Source organism: Apostichopus japonicus, chromosome 1 (assembly GCF_037975245.1).
Source record: "Apostichopus japonicus isolate 1M-3 chromosome 1, ASM3797524v1, whole genome shotgun sequence".
Lineage (NCBI taxonomy): Eukaryota > Metazoa > Echinodermata > Holothuroidea > Aspidochirotida > Stichopodidae > Apostichopus > Apostichopus japonicus.
Window position 1 is genome coordinate 13,923,367 of NC_092561.1, and position 14,931 is coordinate 13,938,297.

At 36.8% G+C, this 14,931-nt stretch overlaps 1 protein-coding gene and 1 long non-coding RNA gene across 4 annotated transcripts in view; one reads left to right on the forward strand and one right to left on the reverse strand.

Annotated features, from left to right (window-relative positions):
• LOC139968307 (caspase-6-like) overlaps window positions 1-14,931 on the reverse strand; it is a 120,616-nt gene that overhangs the window by 101,276 nt on the left and 4,409 nt on the right. The gene's annotated exons all lie outside the window — the stretch shown is intronic.
• Window positions 1-14,931, forward strand: part of LOC139968444 (uncharacterized) — a 143,514-nt gene that overhangs the window by 45,299 nt on the left and 83,284 nt on the right. Inside the window, exons 2-3 of one of the 2 annotated variants that reach the window (XR_011793445.1) lie at window positions 11,291-11,375; window positions 11,821-12,044. The exons of the other annotated variant lie outside the window; for it this stretch is intronic. This is a non-coding gene — a long non-coding RNA (uncharacterized lncRNA). The remainder of the gene's footprint in view (window positions 1-11,290; window positions 11,376-11,820; window positions 12,045-14,931) is intronic. 2 annotated transcript variants of the gene reach the window in all.

A 14,931-nucleotide genomic window follows, 5' to 3' on the forward strand; every position in this document is an offset into this window, starting at 1 on the left:
AGTGGAAGGGGGGGGGGGGTTGGGTTACGCATGCATACAGACAATTTGAAGCAGAAGATTACCATACCAAATAATTCAGTATACCTTGAATGCATGTGCTATGCAGTCTCTTTGCAGTAAAAGTCAGTAATATACTGTATACAAATCTGCATAGTGCACTAGGGGAGGGTGTTTGGGGGGGGGGTGTTGGGGGGAGGGAGTCAAAGACAGAACACTTTTAATACATTTCAATAGATTCTAATGATGTTTAACATGGTCTCCTTGAATGAAGATACAATGTTACCAGTGCTATTTCCCCTTGTATGCATGTTTCTGTAGGGCTGATGTTACTCTCATATACGCCACTTTAAGCTGCTCATCAGAGCATTAATAACTAATATAAAATATGTTTTAGCTCATTCTTTGCATCATAACTATACATATCTTACTAGTTTTGTATTAAAAACCAAAAATAAACCTTTTAATTGTGACCGAATTTGACCTTGAAATACCCAAAATATTGGTAAAATGTGATATTTGAGGTTTGCATAAGTTCACGCCCATCTTTGGAGAAATATCGAAGACACTTCCTCTTCACACCAAACTGTTAAATTGTCTGTTCTACCAAAAATTTCTTATTAACTTGCAAGAGCCAGCTCGAACAGGAACTTTCTGACCATGCATCGCAACAGAGTTTGTCCAGCTTCCTCTACGTGATAAACTTACATTTACTCTATACAGTAAACTGTACTTTGTTACTTTGCATTTAACTTTCTACAGTACACAGCAGTATTGAATAAATAGGAAAGCTCATGAGAAAAGATTACCTCTAGACGCAGCCTAGGATTTTAAAGTACATCACTTGTCAGTAGGTAGACGCTACGACATATGACTTTAAAGCAGCATTTTGCGTCCTTTGCTATGATTTTTTTCAACCTCACTGACTCCACTATGCCATAACGACATACATAATTGGCTTATCTACTTAAATCTTACTTCAAATGGTGGCATAAAAGTCGAAAACTTTGCAACAATTTGGCTACGGCTCATAACTAAACCTGCATCTCTGATTGGTTGAATTCAAGCTAGTGGGTTTGGGGAACTGAATGCGATTAATTTTGGATGTGGAATGCTCGCCAACTAACATTGTTGGCAGGGAAAAACTTGGCTAATATCTTAGTTTGCTGTTTTGTGATTTCATGTATGTAAAAAACTTGATGGACATGTCAAAAGAGTAGAAAACGGCGACCAAACGCAAAATGCTCATGAATAAACATACTATTCACTGATTGGTGGAATTCAAAGTAGTGGATTTGGAGATTGAAAACTTTGTCGAGGACACTCTTACTCGTTAAATTACTCGCTAATTAATGCTCTTGGCAGGGTGAAACTTGGATGGTATCTTAGTTTGCTGTTTTATGATTGATACATGTAAAAAAATTGATGCACATGTTAAAAAGGTGGAAAAAAGCGACCCAACGCAAAATGCTGCTTTAAGGGGAAATGCAAATACCCCTTGAGGAGAAATACAGTGTGGTAAAATTTCCTGTAGGAAACTGTTTACTGGTTATGTGCAGTGTAAAATGGGGATGAGGGGATGATGGGAATAAACCATTGTCACTCTGTCACTCTCAGGTACAGTATAAGTGCTGTATATTATAACTGGAACATCAGCAAAGTTACTGCCTAATTGGGTATAAAGCGCCAAGATTACTGTTTGCAGTATATTCACTTCAACTATAGGTCTGGAACTTGTTTGTGCTCAGTTGCAAAGTTGTTCAATAAAGACATTGCATGAAATGATCAGACTGACCACTTAGACAGCTAGTGTACCACAATATGGCAATGTATATCGGCCACCCTAAGGAAAATTATTTTTGGGCTTATTTCCAGGTATCATCACTGATTTTATTACTAGGACAGTTTTAAGAATACAAGTTAAAGTACAGATGATAAGAAAATCAGGACAATTGAAGGAGATTTGACCTATCTTAGAAAAATGAAGTAGAAATGGTGAGATTTTGCCCGGATAGCCATTTCAAAGGAGCGGGACCACTGCTCTAAACTTTCACCCCTTGCAGCTCAAAATCTTGACGTTAAAGGTATGGGATTAACAAGTGCCATGATAGGCCAAGTCATCAGCTATGAGGAAATGGGTAGGAATGCCATAAAGGGCATATCTTCTATGCTCTAGGGGCCCTCTAAGGAAGACAAGTTTAGTGTGTTAGTCAATGGAGAAGAATAATTGTGGTACGCTTATAAGAAGTGTGATTTCTCTCAGTTTAGCCCCAAAAAAGCAAAATATAGGCTAAAATGGTCAGGCTACTGTAGCCGTTGATATTTCAGGTGAAATGTTTCATGATTTCATGCTTGAGTGATTTTGAAGGGGAAAATTCTTATTTAGCTAAAAAAATGGATTTTCAGGGTTGAGATCATATAACTCACTTTTGGCTGAGCTTTTGTCTCACATAGCAACTTGCATTTTGTAATGTTTGACATTAATTTAAAGAATGGTGAAGATGATGCTACTCCAAGTCTCCAACATATTTCAGTAGGCTTAAATTCAAGATTGCATTACCATAGTTGAAGGACTATGGAAAGGAAGTTTCATGAAATTTACTTAGCAACGGTAATCAAAAGTAACACAGTTGAACAACTATAGATGATGTTTGGGCAGTACAAATTAGCAAATTATACTTGGAATTTCATTGTTCCAGAGTTGATACAGTTCAGATTCAGCCCTGCCGTGTCAGTGTTGTTGTTGAAGAGCATGATTTCTGCCATAATTTACACCTGAAGGTAAGTAATGTTATAACAATGAACTAGAACTAAAGTAAGCCCGGGAAAACACAGATCTCTGCTGTTTACTAGCAATTGGGATGCTATAGTCCCAGGTATAGCCAGCATAGTGCTCATACCATGTGTCATTGTCAGTCTGGGTATCATTTTGACTTCTCTGTATTAAAATACATTGTGTTGGGCTATACTTATGTGTAACTTACAGTAGTTGTCAAAAATGTATGGCAGAATCATCAATATAGGTCTATATAATTGGCTGGTTTACAGTATTCATAGAACAAATTCTGACTTGTGAGTCCTTAATTGAGACACAAGTATATAAAAAATCTGCAAGGTACAGTACAACTAAACACCTCAATTTGCATGGTTCAGATGCATAAATATAATATATACTGGCTTCTCCCAAAATGTGCCCTGACATGGGCATGGCCTGGCTTAATCCAGCTGTTAGTGTTAGTTGGTGATGTACTTTGCTTCTTCTCGGTAAACACCAACCCCCTTTTACTTATTTGCAGACCATGGGAAAGGTGTAGAATTGAACAAATATGCATTAAATGTAAATGTAACAGGAAAATGTGGTATAGCAGTCCTTGACTAGTCAATTGTGAGGCTAGTTTTAACCTTATTTAACACAAGGCAGTGTTTAGAGGGCGCCCTCTATAATGAAATCTCAATCAATAAACACCTAAAAACACCTACTTAACAATCTCAATTGCTTTCTGCCAGTTGTAAACTTTTATCCTGCAGTTCAGTTATCTCCTTGAAGAATTTATACTCTTTAAATCCCAAATAAGATCAAATTTATTTTTAGTGTTTCTTTTGCTCTATGCCAGGTCTGGGACCCCCCTCTCCCAGCCCGATTATCATCTCCTTAGAAAGGACTCGCAAAACCTGGAGACAGGTTTGTGCATAATAAAGGACTTTTGAAGTACAAAATAATCAACAGAAGGAATTTTTCCAGAGAATGTAAGAAACAGATGGATTGAAAGCACAGCAACGAGGCTAGAGCAGAAATCCATTTCAAGCTCAAATTTGACCCAACTGAGCTCTTAAAAAGTTGATATTGGGGATCAAACAGAAAAAAAATTACAGATATTTTAATGCTTTGTAGTTTAGTTTACCTCAGGAGAAGAAGAAAAATTTCATGAGGCTTAAGGTAGCATACTACAATTAGGTAATGTACATCCGCCAAAAAAATGCCTAAAATGAGCCACCGAACTTGTTGTTTTTGGCTAATTTCCAGCTACCATTTTCGATTTTGTAAGTTAGGATGTTTATGAGTACTTACAAGTTAAAGTACAGATGATATGAAAATCAGGACGATTGAAGGAGATTTGACATAGTTTAGAAAAATGAAGGAGAAATGTACTCTCTACCCACTACTTTTTCAAGTTATTAGTATTTTGACTAACTGTGTTGTGTGTTAGGGTGGCAGCTGTGCGAATATACTTCTTGAAATGTTTAAAAAGGTGTATAAATTGTGATAAGGATTCACCAGCTGTTCAGGCTGAATTTAACTAAGTGTTTAATACTGTGTCTCCAACTCAAACTTCATTGGCTTAAATGAAGATCACCCCTTGTACACAGTCATCTCTCTGAGCAAGTTATTGCCATAGTGGAAGTATGCAATTAAAACTTCATACAACGTACCTTTTTTCACACACACATTTTAATAGCTCAGTTACATTCAGGAGTATTGGTTCTCTTGTTCATTTGTAATCTGCTATAGGTCAACTTCTTTTGCTGGTTTACTTTTGAGATCAAACATATTCTATTGTTTGATTTTTAGTACTTATGCTTTATCTTCTCCTAATCTAACCATCCTTTAGTGTAATTGCCAGCTAACATTGCCCATATTCGCTGGTTATTACATTTCTCTTATTCTGGACCATATGGATTTATCTCATCCTCTCTTGGGATACTAAGCTTGCACTCAACTTTTACAGCTAGAACTCCAGGTTTCGACACTTCCAGGAAACATACCTTCATTGCGGCTCTGATGACCTTGGATGACTTTGACCTAGTTTCTAATATTTTAATAAAATCTGATAGATTAGTGGATGGGATGGGCTTTTTACAGTACTTACTTGGTTTGGTAGTGTCCATTGTAATTGCTTGATCACATAGTCATACAGGGCTCCTCCTTTCTTCCAATTGATTATCAATGCAAACAGGTCTACATAGCTTTGCTTCTCCTTTGCTACATGATAACTTTCATCTTGGTCTTTTGACAATTTTGGCATTTTCCACTTCCATGGTTCACCAACAGTTCCAAAGATGGCCCACCACTTGACTATTCAGTTGCATCCATGCTATTAAAAAAAGATTTGCAAAGCCAGAAAGTCAATTGATTTGGTGATTTCTTGCCAATATGATAAGCAACTGTGGATACTATATTCATCTACATTTAGTATTGCTGATCAGAATGTGTAATTTAGTAAAATGGGCTTGCAGCAATGATTGATGTACATTCAAATACAAAGAAAGCTGGAGTTCAAACAAATTCCCACTTCTTCAGTGATGAGAGTGAGACTTATAAAGGTTCTCACCTATAACTAACCTCAAATTGACTTCAAGTGACCCTTAACTTTATGGAAAACAATGGGATCATCTATTCAGCATACTATAGGTTCCCCTAAGTTACATTCATACCTTCAGATATTGTACTATAGAGGTTTTCCAACCATTATCTGTTGACCTAAACTGACATCATGACTAGCATTAAACACGACTGCGATTATCTTCTTACTAATTGCTACCAAACAGTTTGAAGCTAACTTTTCACTCATGGAATGTCATGTTTACAGACTTTGACCTAAGTTGACCCAATTTAACTTTGACCTTGATGTAAAATAAAAGAGACCATCAAACATGATATATCTTTGAAAACTAACTTCAAAACAATTTAGTTACAACTATTAAATAATACAAGTGATATGACTAAACTTCCAAATTAAATTAACATTACTGTAATTGTGAACAAACTACAATGTACTCACAGTCTTACATGTAATACCTGTGCAACAGGATTCAGTCTCCTAATTAACTGAAAACAACAAGAATAATCACTGCACTGCACTACACATGTACACACACATCAAACATAAATTTACTAACTGCAGATTATCCCAGGGCTACTTTAATCTATCCTTTTAACAATTTGCTTAAAATACAGACTACTCACTACCAATAAACATGGCTGACTGTTACATAACTATGGAAAATGTGGCCCAAAACGAAATCAATTTTACAATTCATGCTGTTTTGGCATCTTTAATGACGCGAACCCATGAACCCATTCTCATTAGTTATTTTCCAAATCACACATAAATTTTGCCATTTATATGAAGGGATATTGAATTGATACAAACTCACCTTTCATAATTCTTCATTCCTCGACTGTACTCCTCATCGGGCGTTGCACTACCCTCAATTAAACGATGGCTAAGCCCTGTACGTACTGCAGCATAATCAATATACCTCCTGCTTTATGGCTGTGGCGAACGTTGACACAAGTGTAGCCATTGCCTATGAGACTGCATGTACACAGGTTCTACGGTATGACAACAACCCCTATTGCGGGATGTCGGAGTAACTGCATTCCGCGATTATGGCAGTGTTTTAAAACTGCTGGTAATTTGGTGGTATTTGTGTTGGATGCTGTACCATATCTTCAAACTACACCAGGTAAAGTTACATAGGAATTAACAAATAACTTGATGCACGGCAAAGTCCAGGATGGTTAGATATTAAACGGCTGTTCCTGCTGCTTGAAGTAGTGGAACTGAGCTGCCTCCACCAAGCATATATGCTACTGGGTGCATGTCAGTTAGATGACAACAATTGAAAGTGGAAGCTTGATGTGACATCAGTTCTAATTTGCATATATATGGGGGTCTAAAGTTCAACACAAATACACTACACTTCCTACTGCCATCAGTCTTGCTTATAAATGCAACACTGATATAATCATGACCCTCTGACTCACCCCTGATCCAGGGATTCACAACACAGTCACGCTGATAACTGACATCTTAGGTAAAGCATGGAGCTATAAAGCTCCATGGGTAAAGTGAGGCATATGGGATTCAAATGATCCACATTTAACTCTCCATGTTTAGGGTACAATCATTCCATTGATAGGTGCATAACTTGGGCCTACAGGCAAATGAAACGTACACCCGTCTGTAATTAATTGTTTGTTCTGCTTATATAGCTGTGAAGCATATTCTAGTTTGTTATTGTTATTATGATATCACCCATGGCTCGCGCATTGTTGGATTGCGCTGTGGTGCGGCGGGATTAAAATCACTCGCTATTAGAAGTGTATGTTCTGTACATTTTGAGTTGATCAGTACTTTGAGTAAATTAGATGTTATCAGTGAAAGCTAAGGCCCGGCTTTCCGTTCCCGAACTACCTACAATAAGCCTTACATAGTCACTAAATCAATTCAGAATTCTTGGCATAGTATGGGAAAATTTGAGTTTATCAGTACCTTGAGTAAATTAGCACGTACCAAAATGATAGTAGAGCACATAGGAGACAAATGGTTCGAACGTAGACAAATATATATCTTTTCAAAATCCCTTCATATATCTAATTTTGCATCCCTCAAGAAATGTAAAGACGCATCAAAACATGGAAGTAATTTGTTATTTGATGAAGACAACCAAAGAAAACATTACCCTTTCAATTATGCAATTATTGCACTGTACCATGCTCTTCAAGTAAAGGTATGTAATTGAATCAACACATCTGTTCATTGCAATGTGTTTGTCATATATGGTAATACAGTTCCATTAATGCTGGCCTATTTCACACTTTTTTGGCAGAATTCGGATTTGCAAAAGTTTGATGAATATTCAGCAAGGTCAACCTTTCTTGATTTATCCCGCACTTTTCACTGAAAATGATTCTAATTAGGTGATTGACCCACGGAACCAGCACGCTACATTGTTACACAACAGATCAAAAGAGAAACCATATCCTTCGAACGTAATCCTATCCCTAACCCTATGCTCAAGAAATGGGCGATCACAACACACTGGGCCTATACCTATTAGATAACGTTAGACCCAGCTGGTTCTGCGAAAAAATATGCACTAAGAGACTATTGTTGCTAATATGATACAACATCCATTTTGTCATTATTTTTTTGCGCGTGCAACATAATATAAACATGACCCACACGTACATTGACTCATTCCTGTTAAAATGGCTCACCCCACGGTCACACTGATGTCTGACATTTTTATTTCAAAGACCAATGGCATATGAAAACTTTGTCCTGAGTTCAGGGGAAAATCATTCGATCGACAAATGCATTACAGAAGTCACATTAAGTCCACATGGTTTGTCTGACCAATATCCAGTAAGAACTGAGAACATCGGCGATTGTGTCACAGAGCGATTAAAGAAATCAAACGTAACATCTGTGGTTTTGATTTTTAGTTTGTTTTAGTAAATAATCTTCGAGTAATCGTTTAAATTTAAACTTACGGGCCCATTGTCACTATCGCCAAATTCAATTACCAGCGATCCATCAACAACGAACATTTCGTCGTCGCTACAACACTAAGACCAGAGTTGTTGTATACAGCTGTATGATATAAATAATGTATGATGTACGGTACCTTTCCTCCAATCCTGTACACGAAAAGTAAAAGTGCATACTGCGCATGTGCACAAAGATTCAAGTGCATACTGCGCATGTGCACAAGATACATGTTTTGACTGTTGAAAATAGGTCAGCCGAAAATGGTATATGGGGGTTTTCTGTTTCAGGGCAGGTAAAATCAATCGATCCGACTATTGGAGATGTTTAGCATGTTATTATGTACTGCATGTCAAGAGATAATGAAAATATATATATAAAAATCAAGAAATATCACCAAAAAACCGCGTTTCCCCCTACCGTTCATTTTTTTTCATAGCTGATATTTTTCTTGTTTTATAACAAAGCAAAAAAGTACCTGTTAGGGACTTTGAAAATCTTTCAAATTTCATGAATATGCAGTACATCGACTCCTCTTCACAACCTGATACTTTTTTTGAGTGTCGGATCACGTTATATTGGTAAAACTGACGTTCAAAACGTTAGGGGGAAACGTTTTTTTCCCCTTAACGGCACTTTCTCCCTACCGTACATTTTTTTGCCAAATATTTCTCCTTATTCCGCAATTAGGTTTATATATATATATATATATATATATATATATATAAATGAAAATCGTAATGAGTTGGAAAATCAAGAACAGTGAAAAAACTTTCAGCCTCCACCGGGATTCGAACCACGGGCCTCCCGCTCTGTACGCGGACACCCTAACCACTAGGCTATGGACGCTGATTGTATGTCCAGAGGTTCGAAACCGGTAAGGAAGATCGTAATTCCACTGCAGGCGTTTGTCACCTATATCGAACAATACTAGTTCTGTTTTTGGTGACATATTTTGCCCTACTCTAGAGATCAAACATGATGCTATCCAACTCGAAAATCATTTGTGATTCCTAAAGCCGGATCTTATATATAATGTTTTAACATGATTTAGTCACCGCACGTTAAAACACGAAAGAAAAAAATAAAGACAGTGCACCATGGAAAATTATTTGTTTGACTGTATTTTTGCAATGTAAAGTGACAGTCATGACGTCATAACTGTAACCGAGTAATCGCGAGAAGAACTTTGCGATTTATCGACAAAATAAATATAAATACAAAATAAATATTCGAATATCAGCACTACTGTAACTCTACTCATTAATATACATATTACATACATTTCAAAGACTTTGAAAACATTTTTCATTCTGCATGAATGTTAAATATTAAGAGATGAACTGATATGAAAGTTTATTCCGAACATTTGCACTGTCTCTACCATTTGCACTTGAAATTTAAAGATCCTTCCGAAGCATCACAATGTTACTGTGGAATTGCCCTAATACTTACTTAAACTAAGTTAAAGTTAGACCACATGCCTAAGCTAACGATCGCCCAGGCCTAACTTACCATAGGCTAGGGCAAGTAGGGGACTTAATTTGCTTACTTACTCTGGCCTAGTGATTGACACTGTAGCCTAGTTTGTAGGCCTAAGTTCGGTCGACTCAGTTCTAATACAACTTAAGATTTAGAGTGAGTTGGCTAGTATTACTGGATCAAGTCTCTCTCGGATCCGGCCGGAGTGTTATAATATGTATTATACCATTGGATAATATTTTGGCATCAAGTTTAACTTTGAATAATAGTGTGGCATTGGTTACACCATGAAGACTGAGACCACAGTTGGAGAACATTTTAACCTTCCCAACCATACCATTAACGATATGTCCCTACAGGGATTGAATCCTTAGGTAGCCGTCCTGACCTGGTACGAATCAGTAGAGAGAGGCTCTGGATGAAGCGCCTTCGTACCATTCAACCTCATGGGCTGAACATTCAGGAAGGACATGACTAAATTTTCCTCTGTTCCCTACTCTTTCTCCCCCCCCCCCCTTCACTCATCTTCTCACAGCTCTCTTCCCCTCCTTTTTTCTCCACACCTTTCTGTCTTTGTCCCTCTCCAGTTTATTCCCTACCATGTGCCTTTAATCCTCTCTTTGTCCCTCCACAGTTTATCTCCTTCCTCTCCTGTTCCCCTGTTGCTTTCTTCTCACCATCCATTGTCTACTTATAATCCCCTTTCATCCATCTCATTGTGTTCACTGTGCTCATTAACCTGTCTGTATTCTGTGCATGTTTTTGTCCCCTCTGTTACTGTAACTTGTCATTTAGCCTCTGAAGAAGATCCTGCTAGGATCGAAACGTCAGGCCAACTTACTTTTACACATTCTATTACACAGGCTCTCTGGTGGATAAGCAGTTTGCTAACAGTTTTATTTTATTTTGAATGCAGGAAGTATGACAAATAAATGCAGCACTACTACTACTACTCAACCTTCGATATTAGCACCTACTGTACAAAACTAATGAAAATATAGAGCGTTTCCTTGCCTTCACACGTTAACTCATTAGCTGATTACAATGATCAGGCCATGTTGACACCTGGTAGTCCTTCCTCTCCTCGAGGAGAAATATATATTAAATGGGGTGGTGAGTAACTTCCAGTCAAGCCCAGGTTGCTCTTTATCAGAGTGAATTTAGAGAGTCAGGACAATACATCCAGAAGTATCATGCTTCATGGTACATTAATGCCCATGCAAAACCCTAACAGCCTTTTTATGGCAAAAGTGGGTTGCATGGACATCCTTCAACTACCCTGCCAGCTGACATAATACATTTTTAGAATAATGGCTCATGGCGATCTGTGAATACTTGTTTTTTCTTGCAAAAGGTGAAGAACGTGATGTAAATGTTATGTTTGTGTATATGTAAGACAACTGCTTGCAAGCACAATTACTGAAAAGGTAAATGTGACTTTTAATTATATTCTGGCAAAGAAACCCTGATATAAGTTTGCTTAATTAAACTTAATAATTTACACATTTCCCCAACGTTGTCATTGTTTATCACAGCTACGTTGGATATGTGGCGAGAAAGTACTTGGCAGCCACATATTTTAACTATCACAGAAACCGTCCCAAAGAAAGATAGAGATGGGTATGTAGACTAAGTGTTTCTGTCTATGCCCTCAATATATGCTTGTTTGATATGTGAAGTGAATGGAATTAGATTTACAACCCATTTCAAATGATACCTTTTTAGGCACACTTCTGACTCACTTCAAAACAGAATATTTACATTATTACCACAGATTCAATTGGTGGTTTGTGAATTCATTTATGTCTTAAACCAGAAGTTGAATGCATAACTAATTTGAAACACTTTCAAGGTATTTGCATAGTACATTAACGTACAGTTCTACACCCCTTTTGACGAAGTTAATTGTGTCTAGGACGTATTTCATAGTGACAACAATCAAAAAATTAATTGATATTAGCCTTAGAACTTTATATGTAAATATTTGCTAAAATACCCTGTGTGTTGATTATCTGGAGGTACAGGAATAGGCAAATCACCACCACCTGTTATGATTTCTTTTCAGGGTCAAGGTGAAGTACTTCAAAGCCACCGAAAAATGGCATCCGGTACATGTGAAGGAACCCCAAAACTAACTGATTTTCGGGATAACATCGTGAAAGTTCTAGTAGTTAATATATGTTCTTTCAAGCAGGCTGGAAAAACCTTACTTGATGAACTAAACAAATATACCAAGAATGTTCACCGTGCATAAGCCAACAATGGAAGACTTGCAGAGCCAATTTAAGAGTAGGTTAACAGATAATCAATGGTTTTAGATTCTTAAGCTCATTTCCACAAATATGTGATATGATTATTCGACAATTAAACAGTAGAACTAAAATTATTATTGGCAGTTAAAAGATAAAAGAATGTTTGACAAAACTCTTGACAAAAGAACATTCAAAACCGTGCCATAATTAGCTATTATTTGATCCCATTCGTTACCAAGGCTTGCATTAGACCAAATGTTATGGATGTAAGCTCTTTAATTCACAGGAGATAAAATACTGAAAGCAAACATCATTTTTTTAAATTTATGCCCATGTAATTTAATCTCACCAACATAAGTCACCACATTGGTATAAGAACTAGTGCGTATAGTACATTGCTCTTCAATTCACAGGAGATAAAATACTGCAAGCAAACATCATTTTTAAATGTATGCCCATATAATTTAAACTCACCAACATAAGTCACCATATTAGTAAATGAGCTAATGCGTATAGTACATTGCTCTTCAATTCACAGGAGATAAAATACTGCAAGCAAACATATTTTTTAAATGTATGCCGATATAATTTAATCTCACCAGCATAAGTCACCATATGGTATAAGAGCTAGTGCGTATAGTACGTTGCTCTTTAATTCACAGGAGATAAAATACTGCAAGCAAACATCAGTTTTAAATTTATGCCCATGTAATTTAATTTCACCAACATAAGTCACCATGTTGGTATAAGAGCTAGTGCATATAGTACATTGCTGGTGAAAGTGAGACACGTGAGGCAGTTTTTGTGGACATTTTGGCGAGGTATGGATAGATGTTTTGGAAAAAACACCACCCCATTTTCCACAACTACCTATCCTTTATTTGTCAAAGTTGTGCATGCATATGACATTTTGAAGTGTAGCCTCTATAGGTCAATGTATAAAGGACTACAAATGTCAAAATAAACATGTGTAGCATGTATCGTCTTTTTCTGAAACAATACCTGGTCCTTTCCGTACCCCCAAAAGAAAATTATCTTATAATCAAGGATATGCATTGAAAAACATAAATGTTTCTTAATTATATTATTTTTTTTAAATATGCCAACTTTAAATCCTGTGTAGTAACAATCCTCTGATGGAAACTTGTTCCTTATGCACCAAACTGCACAGGATGGGATGACTACACGATTGTAATGTCCAGTTCTGCCGGCTTCTCAGATAATTTAGGCCCTATATGCAGTGTACCTGTTGGAACTATTACACGACCTGTGTCCCAGTATCAGCAGGTAATATCGTTGGAAAATTGCCAGATCCAAAGCTTCAGGTACATTACTAATGACCGAAAATGTACGTTTGTTTAATGTAGGAAGCAACCGTCTTGACTTATGATCTGCTTGGTTCTCGAGTTCTAAATGAATGTTATGAAGGGGCTCTTGCAACCCTAATCCCAAATATAAATTAGCATGTAAAACTAGCCAAATTATTGCAACCAGTATCATATCATTTAGCAATTGTTGTCAGCCGATACTCATAGCTAGTACAGTAAGTAAGCACACTACCTCTTGATTACAGTTCATACCTCTCTTAAAATGACTCCAATTCGTCATGAAGATAACGAAGAAAGGCCATATTCGGGTATATACTCTATATATCCGTAGACCTACTTATAGCATCAAATTGCTAGATGCGACTTCATTTTACAATCACGTATTAAACAACTCGCACTCAATGATTGTTACAGCAACTACTCTCCCACAACCGTGCATCGGTAATTACTACTTTGTGTTCGTAACATATGTTACAGGACATGCAGTAGTTACTGCACGAGCCATTAGTATCGGTTTTTTTTGTTTACAATTGAGGTATTTGCTGTGACACTGTTTAATGAATACTCCAGAGCCAACCTACAATAGTACAGTAATACTCTGAACTTAGACTTCATACAATTCGATGTTTCTTTTTAAATGATGTGGTTGGCAATTGTATAAAATTGTTATTTTCTGTATGGCTGATGTGATGAATTCGCTCACAAAGACTCACATCGGTGTTGCCATATATATACATTCTTAAAAGTTTATTAAATTATAAGATTACTTCTCCGAAATACAGCATGAATTATGGATGTTGTTTGCAACATATGCCTAAATAAAATGTGTGGCAAGTTGTTAATTCAACCACACCTTAATATCAGCCTCGACGTTATTGAAAAATGTTCACAAAATAAAATAAATGAGGGGATTAGGAGAGGCATTAAACCCAGTTCCCTCCATCGTAAGGTTCACAATAGAAAGCAAGTTTCAGTCAGATCTGGTCAGTCAAGCTCATTACACTTTTCTGCAGTAGGTTATACTCTGACAGAAAAGATGGTATGAAAAATTGTACCAATTATTAGTGCCGAACTGGTTGCCGGGGGTAGTTGAAGAGCACCCCAGCCTTGGCCCCTGAATCATCAATTTGAAATTAAAAAGTAAAATTTGAAACCACTTGTCAGATCTCCTTTGTTTCTTTTCACCTTTTTGTTTTTTTATATATTTTTCCATTTTGTAGCTAATATGGGCGTGCCCCGTCCACACCAACCCGCCCCACCCAATCTGAATCAAATGCTACTGTGTCACACTTTTGTCAATTGCAGAATTATTTTTGATTTTTGGAGGGGAAGGCATTTCCCAACAAAAGATGTCCCTCCAAAGTGAAGAATGTTACACCCATTCATATCGTCCCCGTTCTAGCGTAGTGACGAATGTTCAAAATGTGAGTTTTGAGAAAACGCGCTCTAAAGATTTCACAGTTTGACTTTAGTATAGCGTAATTAAAAAAGGATCTTTTGTACCAAAAGTTGTCAAAATTTTAAATATAACAAATAGAACTTTGAATTTTTTTTTACAAAGTAGTAATTTTAGTGTAAACATATTCGTCGTTATGT